This window comes from Leuciscus leuciscus (assembly GCF_965113295.1).
Source record: "Leuciscus leuciscus genome assembly, chromosome: 11".
Taxonomy (NCBI): domain Eukaryota; kingdom Metazoa; phylum Chordata; class Actinopteri; order Cypriniformes; family Leuciscidae; genus Leuciscus; species Leuciscus leuciscus.
Genome location: NC_138735.1, coordinates 28,500,685 through 28,515,617, shown reverse-complemented (window position 1 = coordinate 28,515,617; position 14,933 = coordinate 28,500,685). Strand labels below are relative to the sequence as shown.

Sequence of the window (14,933 nt, the reverse complement as noted above, 5' to 3'; positions counted from 1 at the left end):
CCACTGCCAAGGTAGTGGATAATGGGCATCCAAATAAACTAATAAACTTAGATCATTGATGGAAAATACCATTTATAGCCAATACAGGCAATTTACTGAGGACAATTTTTTTTGACAGTTATAGCACCACGTCTTGCCTGATCTCCACCACCTTTTATTAGGTGTCCTCAAAAGGTGCCCATACATGTCTGTCAAACTTACTAACAAATAAATGAAAATTGAGTGTGTATCATTTGATTCCTTTATTATTTTTTGCAATTATTTCTAACAGCTGAAGAAATATTTCCTCTCTCTCTTTTGTCTCCCTTTCTCTCTCTCTCACTTCTCGGTCTCTTCGTTCATCTCTTTCTCTGGCCTCCTGTTCTAGTCTCTTCTCATGCTCTCGTCACTCTATTTCTTTTCTTTCCTCCTTTTCCTCCATCTCTCTCCATCGCCTCTCCTGCCTCGGAGAGGAAAAAGTAAGTTTTCTGCCCTTTTAGGTCATTTATCATGGAAATGTGGTGATTTTTTTTTTATTACCTTTTAATATGTGTAAATAAGAGAATGAATTGTTCTGGACATTGTTTATTTTTGTAATGACAGTCATAATTTCTACATGAAACATTCTTCTATACCTTTAAAAAAAATAAAAAAAATAAATGAAAATCATTTGTTCTATAGGCTACATTAAAGTACTTTTTCCAACTATTTACAACATACATTAAACATTAAATCAACATAAACATTTAAATTTACAGTACATAAAATAAGAAAAAAAAAGTAGACTTTTATTGAGCTGAGCAGGGAGACCCTGGTGGAGCTGCTGGACCGGGATGGGCTGCCCCTGGTAATGCCTTCTGCTGGTGGGACATCATCTGGGATGGTCTCCAGAGTGTTTAAGTGCATATTTCCACTATCCACTAAGTTGTCTACCAACAGGTTTGCAGGGCTGATTCAATCGATGGCTTTCTGAAAAAAAAAAAACTAAAAAAAACTAATAAGCACTGTAATTTGCTCTGGCCCCCTTCCTGTTCGCAGGAGTGATGAGATAGTTAGTAGATTGTATTCACTTAATGGCTGGCTGTCGAGATGGTGTCCGCTTAATAATATAGAATTCATAGACAATTGGAAAAGTTTTTGGGGCAGACCTCGCCCTGGTTGCATAAAACGCCATAAGTGGAATTTTCCCTTAAGATCGCCCTTAGGTTTCCCTTAAACTTAAGGGTGTTTCAGAAAATAACCCTTTTAAGTGTTACTTAAGTTTTTTTTTTTACTGAAACATCATACACCCTTAGAATTACCCTTAAGACCAAATGCAGATCTAATCATTATTACGCATATTTTCTCCCAACAATTAACGCCCATACTTAATCCTATTGTATTTGTTATTTCCCCAGTTGTAACCTAAAAGTTAGTTTCATTGCTGTGATATCTGAGAGGAATTGGATTTAATAGGACTGCTTAGCTAATCAAATGATCGATCTCCTAACTGGCACTGTATTGTGTGTTGTAACGTAACGTCGGCGTAACGGCGACCATCAGTAAACGTTATGGATACAAACAATATTTTATATTTTTTATTAAGCTGTTCTTGTCTTTACTAAAATAAAAATTAGGCTAATCAAAGGGAAGAGTGCTCTTACAAATCACGAGGGAGCGATTTGACCGCTGATTTTGGTTAACGTAATAATAGACTCGCTGTTTTTGCTGATGCTGAATCGTCTTTAGCATACAATACATTCATTACAAATGTAACTTTAAGTTAAACGTGTATTTAAACTACACCTGGGAAAACTCACTTCACCTTCAGAGGCTCTGGGGCAGCTCAGTCTCTCCAGTCGGGTTGCAAGACACTGCGTACTGCAGACAGATGCACTCTGTGCTGCCTGCCCAGGCTGCTCTGCTGCCACTGGTGAAATTTCATTTTCGCGGGGGTCGCTGCCGTGCTAGTGATGGGTGAAACCATTGTGAGGGGGAGGGGATTCAAAATCGGCGATTTCTGTTTGAGAGGAGTTTGTTGCGGGTCTCCTTGGCCTTCAACGTGTAGGCTATGAACATAAAATATACTTAAAAAATATTATCTGATTTATAAATGGGGTGGCAACAGGGGTGGCAAGACTGTATCCCAGGGGTGGCAGCTGCCACCCTTTGCCACCCCGTAGATCCGCCACTGCGGTCTGGGGTAGGGTTAGGGTTAAAGGCCAATTTATACTTCTGCGTCGAGTGTACGCCGTAGTGTACGTCGTAGGCTACGCACGTAGGCGACGCCGTCGTGAGCATTTATACTTCTGCGAATGTCTGTGTTGCTCTGCAGTTACACCGCCGAAACGCTAGTTGGCGCGGGTGGGTTTTAATGTTCCACTGTGTTTACATTCCTCGCGGCTGTTTTGAGTTTAGGTTTCTACGAGCAATGGCGACTGAAGGAGTCATACAGATGGCTGTATTTCCGCACTTCTTCAAGCAATCTCTCGGTCCCTTGGTCTATTTCCATGGCTCTTCACTGATCTTCGGAATTTAAAAATGGTGGGCGGGCGGTGCAGAAGATCATTCCGGAAATGCGTAGGAGGAAACGCGATGCTATCCAGCCGACCAATCACAGATCTTGCGGTCCGCGTCGCCGCGACGCGTAGTTACATTTTTGAGGAGGTGCGCGTCAGGGTACGGCGAAGGGTACGACGTATGGTACACGTCAATGCGTATGCTACGCCGTACCTTCTACGCGCACCCGACGCAGAAGTATAAATTGGCCTTTAGACCATAGACATGTATAGAAAGGCTAGATGGCTCAAGGCGGAGTCAGCTGTGTCGTCACTTGGCGGCCATCTTAGGTCAGGAGACTGCGCTGCTGCTCCCTGCTGCTGTGGACGGAAGGTGAGTGACATACGCCAACTAAAATGTTCGTAACTTGCTGAATTCTTGACGGATTTACAAACGGTTTGGTTTATTACAAACCTTATTAACGTGGCTATGATTTGTGCTGATGCCGTTTGTGGCTATAATTTTTCACAAGTATGCAGTTAAATAGCCGCATCCCTGACGTTTATGACACACCAAGCTGTTTGAAAATCGGTTGAAAATTGAGCAAAATATAGTTATTTCAGCACTACATGCACAATAGACTTTAATGTTATAACTGGACGAGCGGTCCTGTCCTAAGATGGCCGCCGTGTGACGTCGTCGGGTCCTATTGGCTCTCAGCGCCGGTAAGCTATCTAGCCTTTCTATACATGTCTATGGTTTAGACCGCTAGGAGGCGCCTTCTGGCCCATATCTATCTGCGTCTCATATTGACGCTAAAGGGTGCCATGAGCGTTCGATGTAGACGAAATGTCAAAAGCGTCAGTATATGACGCCTTGGGATGAGCACTACATAAGTTACATCTATGTTAATCACATTGATATTGCAGTTTGCAAAAAGTTGTGTACTAACCTTGACCTTTGCTTTTTTATGTTTCCATATGTCACTCATTTCATATGAATCAATGCACACAGCCTTTTTTGTTGAATCCTTGTTGTACTTTTGTACCAAAAGGTAAATAAGCATTCATGATCTGACAGGAATAAATGAAGACATATTAGTTTCCAATAAGAAAAAAATATTCACAGAGGTGATCTGTTTAATGATGTTTAATGTTTCCTTTAGATGGACACGTTCATTTTGAACTTTGGATAGTTTTTCTTTGGACATTATGTGTTTGTAAAACATTATTTTAGCAAAATAATGAAATGTTGAAACAGTTTGATATGAAGTGGCTTCATTCACAAACCGTTGGATTTCATTAACACACTTATATATAAGATGTCTTCTTAGGTATAAAAATCTGTACAGTGTGGAAACCAATAAGAAAACACAAACCATTTCAGAAAAATAAAAAAAACACATTTACTTATTTTGCCAACATAACATGTTGTACAAACACATTATTATAATGGCTAGATAAAAAAAATAACAACCTCAAGAGACAAGAGGCCAATTTAAAATAAATACTAAACAACATAATGGTGGATTCAATCTGAACTCAGATAAACATAAACAAAGCTAAACCACTGTTAATTCTCAATACTACTGTAATGTTTCCTGTCCTGTGTTTCCCTTGTCTTGTGTGCACTTTTGTTATTTCCTGTTCTGTGTCATGTTTTGTAGTCCTTTGTAGTTTTTCTTGCTTATTAGTTCTCCCAGGTGTTTCTAATTAGCCACACCCCCTTGTTATCTTGTTTAGCTTGTTTGTCTGTGTATTTAAACCTCTGTGCTTCAGTTGTTGGTTGTCGGTCGTTGTTTAATGTACTGTTACCTGTTCTTGTCCAGAGTTCCGTGTTCCGCCTGGATTACCTGTTTGTTTCATTAAATGTATGCTTGCACTTGGATTCTCTCTCTGCTTCATCCTTGCCGCAGCGTGACAGAACGACCGACCAAACGATGAATCCAGCAGCATTAAATGAGTCTCTTCGCGTCATGCCTGCAAAGCCTGAGTCTCTTCACATCATGCCTGCAAAGCCTGAGTCTCTTCGCGTCATGCCTGATTTTCACAGCCTGACCCGGGAGTTTGCTGGACAGATCGCGGCCTTGGCCCTGGATAGCCTCGATCTGTTCCAGTACACCTGGGGATTTGTTCCTCTAGCTGCCTCTTGCTCTCTGGGTGACGAGGCAATTAAGGTGTGTTACCGGCTGGGGGCTAGGGAGGTTGACCCGAGGGAGCTCCCCGATCTCTCCGGTCTGGATTGGAGAGAGGCACTCTCCAGATGTCTGGAGAGCTTCCTCCCGTGGCACGCAAGGTCAACACCTGATCTTCACGTCCCGTCCAGTTCAGCCGCATCTTCGCCGCCGCTGGTCCCGTCAAGCTCAGAGCGCACTTCTGCCGATCCAGAGACTGTTCACGTCGCTTCTACCGATCCAGAGACTGTTCACGTCGCTTCTGCCGATCCAGAGACTGTTCACGTCGCTTCTGCCGATCCAGAGACTGTTCACGTCGCTTCTGCCGATCCAGAGACTGTTCACGTCGCTTCTGCTGATCCAGAGACTGTTCACGTCGCTTCTGCTGATCCAGAGACTGTTCACGTCGCTTCTGCTGATCCAGAGCTTCACGCCAGTCCAGGCAAGCCTGCACTTCACGCCAGCCCAGAGTCTCCTTCGCCGCTGGTCCCGCCTAGCTCAGAGCCCTCTTCATCGCTGGTTCCGCCCAGCTCAGAGCTCTCTTCGCCGCTGGTTCCGCCCAGCTCAGAGCTCTCTTCGCCGCTGGATCTGCCCAGCACAGAGCCCTCACCGCTGGATCTGCCCAGCACAGAGCCCTCACCGCTGGATCTGCCCAGCACAGAGCCCTCACCGCTGGATCTGCCCAGCACAGAGCCCTCACCGCTGGATCTGCCCAGCACAGAGCCCTCACCGCTGGATCTGCCCAGCACAGAGCCCTCACCGCTGGATCTGCCCAGCACAGAGCTCTCATCGCTGCCCAGCTCAAAACCTTCTTCACCGCTGGTCCTGCCCAGCTCAAAGCCCTCTTCGCCGCTGGTCCTGCCCAGCTCAAAGCCCTCTTCATCGCTGGTCCATGACTCTTTACCGGGGAGCCTCCCCAAGAAAATTTTGGGGGGGGGCAATACACCTCCGGACCAGCCCGATCCGCCCTGGCCGCCTGAAGGTTCGTGGCCGCCCGAAGGGTCTTCTCCGCCGTGGCCGCCCAAAGGGTCTTCTCCGCCGTGGCCACCCGAAGGGTCTTCTCCGCCGTGGCCACCCGAAGGGTCTTCTCCGCCGTGGCCACCCGAAGGGTCTTCTCCGCCGTGGCCACCCGAAGGGTCTTCTCCGCCGTGGCCGCCCGAGGGGTCTTCTCCGCCGTGGCCGCCCGAGTGGTCTTCACCGCCGTGGTCGCCCGAGTGGTCTTCACCGCCGTGGTCGCCCGAGGGGTCTTCACCGCCGTGGTCGCCCGAGGGGTCTTCACCGCCGTGGTCGCCCGAGGGGTCTTCACCGCCGTGGCCACCCGAAGGGTCTTCTCCGCCGTGGCCGCCCGAAGGGTCTTCACCGCCGTGGTCGCCCAAGGGGTCTTCACCGCCGTGGTCGCCCAAGGGGTCTTCACCGCCGTGGTCGCCCAAGGGGTCTTCACCGCCGTGGTCGCCCAAGGGGTCTTCACCGCCGTGGCCGCCCGAAGGTTCTTCACCGCCGTGGCCGCCCGAGGGGTCTTCGGACAAGATGGCCGACTCCACGCCTGTGTCTTCGGACAAGATGGCCGACTCCACGCCTTTGTCTTCGGACAAGATGGCCGACTCCACGCCTGTGTCTTCGGACATGATGGCCGACTCCACGCCTGTGTCTTCGGACAAGATGGCCGAAACCACGCCTGTGTCTTCGGACAAGATGGCCGAAACCACGCCTGTGTCTTCGGACAAGATGGTCTCCTCTGAGCCGGTGTCTGTTCCTGTGCCATGGTCGCCTGAAGGGTCGTCTCCTCCCTGGCCGCCTGCACAGCCTGCTCCGCCCTGGTCGCCTGCACAGCCTGCTCCGCCCTGGTCGCCTGCACAGCCTGCTCCGCCCTGGTCGCCTGCACAGCCTGCTCCGCCCTGGTCGCCTGCACAGCCTGCTCCGCCCTGGTCGCCTGCACAGCCTGCTCCGCCCTGGTCACCTGCACAGCCTGCTCCGCCCTGGCCTTCTGCCCTGCCGGAGTCTTCAGGCCCTCTTCCGCTCCACGGGCCTGGCCCCCCGTCCCGCCCCCGGACCCACCTCAGACCCACCACCCTCCTGGACTTTTATTTTCTGAGGAGTGTCTGGAATCCACTCCTTAGGTGGGGGGCTATGTAATGTTTCCTGTCCTGTGTTTCCCTTGTCTTGTGTGCACTTTTGTTATTTCCTGTTCTGTGTCATGTTTTGTAGTCCTTTGTAGTTTTTCTTGCTTATTAGTTCTCCCAGGTGTTTCTAATTAGCCACACCCCCTTGTTATCTTGTTTAGCTTGTTTGTCTGTGTATTTAAACCTCTGTGCTTCAGTTGTTGGTTGTCGGTCGTTGTTTAATGTACTGTTACCTGTTCTTGTCCTGAGTTCCGTGTTCCGCCTGGATTACCTGTTTGTTTCATTAAATGTATGCTTGCACTTGGATTCTCTCTCTGCTTCATCCTTGCCGCAGCGTGACAACTACTAACTTTTGAACATGTTTGACATTTTATTTTAAAAGTTTGCTTTTAAATATTAATTGTGTATATTGTCACAATTATGTTCTGTCTAGTTGGCACCTGTTCTTGTTAGTCCCTATAATTAGTTTATCTTCCTCCACCTCAGTTTGGTCCCTTAATGTAACAAGCAGGACAGTTATCTCCTTTGGAAATATACCTTCATCTGCCAAGCTGTGACATATATATTACTTATGTATTTAGTTATGAAAGATATAACTGGATAGGCATATAAATCACACAAAATTAGTTTCATGGAAAATATTTCATATATTAGAAATTAGAACTCAGCAAGATAACAATTTCCTAGTGAGTTGGTGCTTGTCTGATGAATGTCAGAGTAAAACAATTTGAAAGGCCCTATTTTTGAGATCAGCACATACAAGCCTTTTCCTTCCCAGGCTTCTCTGACACCTGTAAAATGTCAAAAACAAGCAAAACAATGCAAAGTTCTGACCAGACAGAATATGAAACTCTGAAGAAAATCACAATTGAGGTTACATGTCTATCTTAAATTATGCAATGGTGTTACAACTGGTGAATCCATGTGTTACTACTGTAATATGTATTATTATTACTATTATAACTGTCTAAATTGTTGTTTAAGTACATACGTGATTCTATTTCTGAAGAGCTGGACCCTGATAAAATCACAACTCCTGAGGATGATGTGGCATGAACTGGTGGTGGAGATGCCACATGAATTGGTGATGGAGATTGTGGTGATGGCACTGATGGTGGAGATACTGGTGAGGAGAGGGCTGACAAGACCACATGGACTGGGGGTGGAGAATGTGGTGATGGCACTGGTGGTGGAGATTGTGGTGATGGCACTGGTGGTGGAGATACTGGTGAGGAGAGGGCTGACAAGACCACATGGACTGGGGGTGGAGAATGTGGTGATGGCACTGGTGGTGGAGATTGTGGTGATGGCACTGGTGGTGGTGGAGATTGTGGTGATGGCACTGGTGGTGGAGAATGTGGTGATGGCACTGGTGGTGGAGATACTGGTGAGGAGAGGGCTGACAAGACCACATGGACTGGTGGTGGAGATTGTGGTGATGGCACTGGTGGTGGAGATTGTGGTGGTGACGAGACCACATGGATTGGTGGACATGGATTGGATAATAATAAATAAATGTGTGATGCTGGCCTGACATGGTACACACTGTGCCACCTGTGACCAAAACAGTATAATGTTGGAAATCATTAGCATTTTATAATATTGCAAAAGTATTCATTCTGTACATGTTATTACCCAGGTGTCAATGTCCTGTGACATGCCAGGCCAGTAAAATCGTATAGATATTGCGTTTCGTGTTTTCTTTTGTCCTGTGTGAGCTCCGAGGCTGCTTGCGTGAAACTCCTCAAAAAGTTTGTTTGCCTCTTTCTGCCCCACACACAACCTTTAGTCTACTCTGTTGTTTTTTTCCTTTGTTCCTAAGGTAATACAATTCACCATCTATGAAAAGAAAAAATAGACAAAAGAGACAAATTAATCGCCAATATGGATCTGGGAATCTGAAGGATCTGGAGAGATTCTGTATGGAGGAATGGTCTCTGATCTCTGGTCAGGTGTTCTCCAAACTCATCAGGTATTATAGGAGAAGACTCAGAGCTGTTATCTTAGGGAAAGGAGGCTGAAAAAAGAATTTAATAAAAGGGGAACAATATTTTTTCCCAACGTGTTTTAGAGAAAAACATTTATTTCATTATAACCATGTAACTATAGTTTTAATATCGTAAATGTTTTTGTTTTTTTACTGTAGTAATAAAAGTTAAATTTTTGTGATTACGAATGTCAGCTTTAAAATGCATGCAGTACTGTATAGTGACACCTAGTGGCATAAAGTTAGGCATCTAAAAACTCGACTAATTTATACTGCTAGCGAATATAAATGGCATAAATGGTAAATTACAAAAGAGTGGGTGATTACCTCAAAATTTCTAGCCCATATTTTACTATTTATGCTAATTATATATATATTTTTAGATACAACTAAAAATTATTTGGATTTTTATTTATGGCGATTCAACTTTGCAGCGTTCATAATTTTTTAACGTGTGCATTGTTTAATCATGCATGTCCTCACGTTGAATAGCCTACGTTGCAGGCAACTATAAGTAGTATATTCTGTACTTTTTTTAACCTAAAAGTACGAACGCAAAAAGCATGTTGCACGTGCAACTTGCCTCACCTTTAGCATATGAGATACAAATTTAAGATTAAACTTTAGACCATTTTTACAAAGAGCACTGATAACAATTTAAAAAATTTGTAAATATTAAACATTTTATGGCTCTTACCTTGGAGGTCAAAAGTGTTGGCCTTTTTTCTAAAATTTGATTTCTCCGTTTTGGAATACCCATCAGGGTATGAACCATTTGTTTTATAATTGAATATTTTTTTGTATATGTCAGGATCCATGTTAATCACCAAATTCAACAAGATAACCCAGTCAAGAAACGTCAGCAAACTGGTGGGTGTGGGGTGAGTGAGTGGGTTTACGTCGAGACCGCAGGAAATAACTTTAACAAATATAAAATTATTCAAAATAATTATACAATAAGAAAAATCATTTCAATTAGTGGGAGGAAATCCCTTGGTTCTGGGCAACTTTCTGTATAACCAACACAAAAGACAGTTGTAAAAAAAAAGATTTTATTAACAAAAGATACTACAATACTACTAATACAAATACAATACAATACAATGAAACTGTCACGAACTGCTCCAAGACACGAGAGTAGAGGATCCAAATGCAGCTTTTAATATGGAAGGTCGTACAGGCGGGGTCAAACAGGGCAGACAGAGCAATGTAGATTAAACAGCAAGGGTAATCCAGATAACAGGCAGAATTCAGGGCAGGCAGCAATAATCAAAAGTCCAAGAACAGTCCAAGTCAGGCCAGGCGGATAACAATCATACAAACGAGGAAACAGTCCAAGATCAAAAACCAGATAAACTAAACACAGGATAAACGCTCAGAAATGCAGTGTGACACAAACAAGACTTCGCAGGGAATGAATGAACTTACAAGGTATAAATAGGCTGAGACTAACAGGGTAATAAGATACAGGTGAATGCAATCAATGATAATGAGTCCGGGCAGTGAGTTCTGGGAAATGTAGTGTGAGTGAAATATGATAGTCTGGTGTGGAGTGCCCTCTGGTGGCACTCAAGGGCACTCCAGCTGGTGACCGTTACAGAAACTGCTAAAGAGTACTTAAATGCACAAGGATGGTAAATATGGAGTATTGAAAGTACTGAAAATACAAGTGAACTATGTATGGTAGAATGTTATCTGATATGTAATAAGGTGTAAAATATCTGATGTCTAATTTAAACAACAACTGAATAACAATTTGTAAAAAGAAATCTGAAAAGCTGAAATATGTTAAATCATAGACAGTTCACATGAACATACACACTATACACTAAAAAGAGTTTTGGTTAGTCAATAGTCAAGTTCCATGCAGTCACATGAGTAATCTGGTGATGGCAACATCATGACTGGTAATAGGTGTGCGTGTCAATGCTCATGCATGACCAGTCAGTCACATGCCACAACTGTATGCCCTTGTGAGTTTTATAGTTGCTCTGGCCTGAACCACAGAATGAGAGTAGATCTGATACTGAGGTCTCACTTCCTGCCCTGGAAAATCTACTTTACACTGATCCAACAAATGGAGTTTTATTTGGAGTTTTATTATTGTCTGGCATTTGTCCTAGTATTTATTTATTTAATTATTTATTTTAGGTTAGCAAAAAATAAAAATGGATTCATTTAAATTCAATAATAAGTATTTTACATAAGGGAGTATGATTTTGGCAGCACTGCTGAATTCAGTAGAATTCAGAACTATGGTTCTAGTAGTTTTTCCCCAATGCATTATTAGTTGTTATTAAAAGTACTTTTTTTTTTTCAGAAAGCCATCGATTGAATCATCCCTTCAAACCTGTTGGTAAACAACTTAGTGGATAGTGGAAATATGCACTTAAACACTCTGGAGACCATCCCAGATGATGTCCCACCAGCAGAAGGCATTACCAGGGGCAGCCCATCCCGGTCCAGCAGCTCCACCAGGGTCTCCCTGCTCAGCTCAATAAAAGTCTACTTTTTTTTCTTATTTTATGTACTGTAAAGTTAAATGTTTATGTTGATTTTATGTTTAACGTATGTTGGAAATAGTTGGAAAAAGTACTTTAATGTAGCCTATAGAACAAATGATTTTCATTTACCAATTTAATTTTTTTTTAAAAGGTGTAGAAGAATGTTTCATGTAGAAATTATACAAAATAAACAATGTCCAGAACAATTCATTCTCTTTTATTTACACATTTAAAGTTGCATAAAAATAATGTACAGAATTTCTTTCCTTTTGAAAAATAAAAGTTAAAAAAGTTAAACAAGAATATGTAGAAAAAATATATATTTTTCAATCATTTTCTCAAGAAGAGAAAACAGCCTGTCCATCCTGTTGGAAACTTTATTCCGTCATCGAAGCAAAGACCTGGGGGCCGTTCTTCGTACGTCGCTAACTCAGTTAGCTGGATTTGATTGTTGACGATTTGGCATGATCTTGGATAGTTTGGTTCTTCGAAGCTCATCCTGGACTTGCTGTCATAGCAACAGGTGCGCAATCTTAAACCTGCTCGGGAACAGGCTTATTTCATGTAAACAGGATTAGATTGCGGCTTCATAAGCGGAGCTGATACGGGAAGTCCAGCGCAGCGCGATAGTGCACTTTCTGAGATGTATATTTTTTCTCGTGACTCGTGAGATTGTCGTTTACATTATTAAATTGTTGGAAACGCACATTTATTTTCGACTTGTCGGAGTCTGGCTTTAACTACAGCACAAACTGTTTGCATTGCCCTAAGATTATTTGCGAGTGGCTCTTTCCTTTACACTATTGGAGATGCGGAGAACTTGATGGAAAGTTCTGTCTGTCGTGTCATTCGGACTTTACCTGGCACTTTTAGGTTTAAAAAACTGTTTTAGGTTTTTTTGTGGCATTTCCAAGCCACTTAAGACCCAATGTTGTAAAGCAGTTTTTTTTTTGTTTTTTTTTGGCTATCATAATTTTTTATGAAGATCATGCAATCATTACCATGCCGATTACAGTGTCACTCAGGCTTCACTAACGTGATTGGTACCATAGACTATAGGCTAGACCATAGACTGCCATCAAGGCCTCAATGAAGGGGATTATGAACATAAAGGGGGTTCACAATGTACCCCCTTTATGCAGTGCAGCCCAGTTACTATTGGGATTCTTAATATTCAATAAATTATATCAAATTAAAAAAAGGCAGCTGACTAAAATCTTCCATATCACAAATGTGAAAGCAAAATGGCCAGGATCTGTGCATGACTTAAGAATTTTCAGAAATTCACATTTATGCACATTATTTGAAAGTGGTAAGGACAGTTCCACAATTAAATATCAAGCTCACTGTATTACATACACTTATGCTGATCCTAACAGAACTGCATTATTTCATAGGTGATTATGACATGTTCCTGCCTGCAGACAGGTGTTTATGACCCCATTCCCTGACCCAAACCAGTTACAATGCAGCAGCCAGGACAAGGGCACACAATGAAATGAACTTTGGCTAAAGGGAAGATTTCAGTGTCTGATAAGTCTGAGGGTTGCACACCTGACAGGGCCTGTGACATTGTTGCATGTGCCATATTACACAACATGGCCAAAAAAACCCCACTTTTCATTAAATGTTTAATAAAAGACAAATATGCTTAGTTCCTTGAGTTTTATTTCAATTGTTCTTTGTAAAGAAAAGCCAGTGGTCAAGTGCCTGCAACAAGAGATATTAGACACATGCCTCATGCAACAAATAAAAGGAAAAGTTGGCTATACACTGCCCACCTGTAGGCCTATGTCTCCTCTGTCTGTGCAGACTCTTCTGTAGGCCTTTCTGTAGATGTGGAATCCTGCAACTTATATTGCAGCCATAAAGCATACAAGTATATATTAAGTAAAGTTATTTATGCACTTGCAGGTAGGCTAGTTCCTCCATATGACAGTTGTCTGAGAGGGTTTATTCACTGTCCAGTGCAATGGAAACAAATGGACTTTACAAAGTCTTATACTTTCTTTCCTTTGGAAAGTTAGAAAATGTCCACTTACTGCACATACTGTATTTCATGTTGGTGTATTATGTAAAAGTGCACAAAAGAGGAAAACACAATGTCATTACAATGAACTACACTCGAGAAAAATGTGATCAATAACTCATGGCAAAATATTTTACATTAACATAAGTTTATCAGTTTTCACTTTCACAAGTCAAAGCAATTCATCATTACTCAAGATTTAACAGTTGAAATGACTATACGGCCTTAATTTAATGCAGCAAAAATAATTGTACAGTGTAGGCTACTAAGATCTTTTCTTTTCTTTTTTTTCAGCCTTTTTCTTGGTGGCTTTTATAAACAGACAACCATTTATTTAACAGTGCCTTTTATAAAAGAGACTATAATATAACAAAAAATTACCATTATGTAGAATATTTTTGTACTTCACTTTTATTTGTTCCCATGTTCTAGTGTGGTGACTCTGACATTACAATGAATAAAGTAATTATGCAATTATTAAAATACAAAAATATAGGCTAATAAGTGATAAAAACATCTAACATGGCCACTTCTAACGGATTTAAATTGTCTGCTACTTTTTGCCAGCCCTCTCTCCTGGCTTTTGCAGACTTTGAGGTGTTCCCTGGCGTTTTGATTAAACATTAAAATTCCGAATTAACTTCGACTATTAGTTCTTGCTCTGCTGAGGAGAAAAACTGAGCGCGCTCTTTGGCCACGCTGAACAGCCAATAGCAGCGTTGCTGATCAATGTCTCTACTATCGATACATATCCCCTTTTAACCCAGCGCATGAACGTGCAATTATCTCAGATAACTCAATCCAGCTATACTAATCATATCCGGCAAGTGTGTTCGAAGAACCGAGTTAGCCAGATCATGATTAGCACGATGATATCATCTTGGATGTGTCATTTGATCTCGGATGTAATAAGCAATGTACGAAGAACGACCCCCCAGGAGACGTTGGGATCGCGTTCAAACAGAAGTTATTCTTTATTGAGCGTGGCTGCGGTTCGTCCAACAATCTAAATCTAATACAGTATGCATTCTTAATGCGCATGTGAACGCCATCAGCGTTTCTCCCAGGTTCGCGTTTAAAGTCTATGTAGAGAGAATGGTGTCGTCTTAGCGGCCCCTAATTTAATAACAAATGATCGTTGCGACGGAAGCGAATCAAATCAAAACTAACTTTAGCCGGAAAATAACTTTTTAAAGAACCGCTATAAAGCCAAAACAATCTCTGTTACCTTAAATTATACGTTTATCTCTATAAAGCTGCTTTGAAACAATCTACATTGTGAGAAACGCTGATGGCGTTCACATGCGCATTAAGAATTGGTTCTATAGTTATGTGCGTTTGAATATATGTGCGCAGGTTTGTAATTCCCTACAAACCAAGCCTAAACAAAGTACTGGTCTTTCCTTATACATTTTTATACAGAATTTTATTTTTATTTTGTCACTTCGGGGTAGGTACGCGAAACGAATTTCTCGAAAACGCTCTATCTGTAGAGTGGTAAAGGGATCCTCCATAGGGAGAGACTAGTTGGCACTTCAGCACTGCGTTGTCATCGGGTCCAGGCGAAGGTCCTTCGTCAGATCTGGATACGGCCTGGATCCGGCAGGCTGCGGGAAAACCTCGGGATAAACAAAGACACAAAAATTTGCGTAGATGCCATTCT

At 42.6% G+C, this 14,933-nt stretch overlaps 1 protein-coding gene across 2 annotated transcripts in view; it reads right to left on the bottom strand.

Annotated features, from left to right (window-relative positions):
- Positions 1–575: 575 nt before the first annotated feature.
- LOC309509428 (radial spoke head protein 4 homolog A-like) overlaps positions 576–14,933 on the bottom strand; it is a 29,512-nt gene continuing 15,154 nt past the window's right edge. The window contains exon 2 of one of the 2 annotated variants that reach the window (XM_082184133.1): positions 576–948. The gene's annotated coding sequence lies outside the window, so the exon portion shown is untranslated. The remainder of the gene's footprint in view (positions 949–14,933) is intronic. The other variant, XR_014209898.1, reaches the window with a different exon arrangement.